The sequence below is a fragment of the Schistocerca gregaria genome, chromosome 1 (assembly GCF_023897955.1).
Source record: "Schistocerca gregaria isolate iqSchGreg1 chromosome 1, iqSchGreg1.2, whole genome shotgun sequence".
Classification (NCBI taxonomy): domain Eukaryota; kingdom Metazoa; phylum Arthropoda; class Insecta; order Orthoptera; family Acrididae; genus Schistocerca; species Schistocerca gregaria.
Genome location: NC_064920.1, coordinates 419178202 through 419180048, shown reverse-complemented (window position 1 = coordinate 419180048; position 1847 = coordinate 419178202). Strand labels below are relative to the sequence as shown.

General features: G+C 40.0%; 1 pseudogene; it reads left to right on the top strand.

The window, feature by feature from the left end:
- The first annotated feature begins 1177 nt into the window (after positions 1-1177).
- Positions 1178-1295, top strand: LOC126291147 (5S ribosomal RNA; annotated as a pseudogene).
- The last annotated feature ends 552 nt before the right edge of the window (positions 1296-1847 follow it).

Genomic DNA, 1847 nt, shown 5'->3' with positions numbered 1-1847 from the left:
TATTTTGACACTCACAAACACACTCGGTGAAACCTATAGCGTACTTACCGTTGACCTGCAAACATGAAATGTGGCAGAAGCAAGAATTGACAATGAAAGTAAAGGAAAAAACCCAATCATTTTAACTTTTTGTTCTAACACACGAGAGACCGACATTTTGTCAGTATCCATATCAATAACAGGCAAAAATTATCGAAATTCTCGATTTCCGGTATGGATGAAATATCTGTACATACACAATTAAGTCTGTAAGGAATCTCCAGAGGGCGGGTTCTAGTCGCACATGACCAAGTTTTGTATTCACGAGCGCTAGTTTGAGTGTCAGTGTGGCGTAGTAGCAACTACAAGGATACTACCCCACCGATTTGTGACCGCGAATGTGCAATTGCTTTCTCGGTTGCAGAGGCGTCCCCCATTTATAATATTTACATTTTCAGCTATCGTTTGGTTCCAACTAACTGCGACTTGAATCGCATTACGGTGGAGGATAGGTATGGTAATGTACTTTGCACTGTAGTCCTAAAAGTGTGAATTAACTTATGTGCAACAGATTCGGAACGTGATTCTGTAGAATCACAACGCGACACCTTACCGAAGAGACCATGCTTAGAAAAGAGTAGATGTCGACTCAATCATGTTACAGTACGAAGAAATCAGAAATATTTACAGCACCAACGTTTCGTGTTCGTAAAAGTCTTGTATCCTTTGAGTCGTATCTTAGGCAAAATGTTTCGCAGAAGTTTGGATGTGAATATACAGTTCTATCTAAACTGCCCTACTATTAAATGATTGATTGTCAACATCCTCGTTAAATCTTTGTTCATCTGTTCATGGCATTTAGAATATGGGAAAGTCTAGTAATGTTGATTCTCGACTTGACTCTCTGAGGCACCGACAACTGCAAGCCTTATTGCTGTAAAACCATTAGCTCACTCTAACATAAAAGCTTTTCGTTCACTCTCGAACAGGCGATGTTTGTTTAACAAAGTTTTCGAAAGACCCCATTAGGTAATGTGAAAAACATGGGTAATTCCGCTATTCCATTTGTTGCCAGAATGCCTTGTTTCCGTTTATTTGAAGTGCAATATATTTCCTATAATTTATTGTACTTAATAAATCAGATTTGCAGTTACAGATGAAGATGAATTGTAATTAAAGTCAGTTCATATATTTTATGGGCAACGTCCTTGCCGCAGTGGATATACCGGTTCCCGTCAGATCACCGAAGTTAAGCGCTGTCGGGCGTGGTCGGCACTTGGATGGTTGACCATCCGGGTCACCATGCGCTGCTGCCACTTTGCGGAGTGCTCTCAGCCTCGTGATGCCAATTGAGGAGCTACTCGACAGAATAGTAGCGGCTACGGTCAAAGAAAACCATCGTAACTATAGGGGGAGCGGTGTGCTGACCACACGCCCCTCCTATCCGCATTCTTAGTGAGGATGACACGGCAGTCGGATGGTCCCGATGGGCCACCTGTGGCCTGAAGACGGAGTGCACATATTTTATGAGGGAGGAAAAAGGCAAGAAAAGAAATTTAGGTGACGTATTAATTGTAAAAAAGATATTTAAAATAAATTTCAAAGATATTTAACGATATACATGCAATAGCAAGATGTGTGTTAAAAAGCTAAAGACGTCCTCTTGAAATCATTAATCATGTACAAACTTCTGATACCGTTGCAGAAGATGAGAATTACAGAAACTAATATATGACAAAAATTACACCAAAAATGATAATAAACGATTTGATGCAAAGGTAAGCCAAAGACTAAACAACCGTTCAATACAAATTACCGAAGCCGTTCTTCAGTACAAGTAATGAGAAAGAACAACATGGTTATCTTTA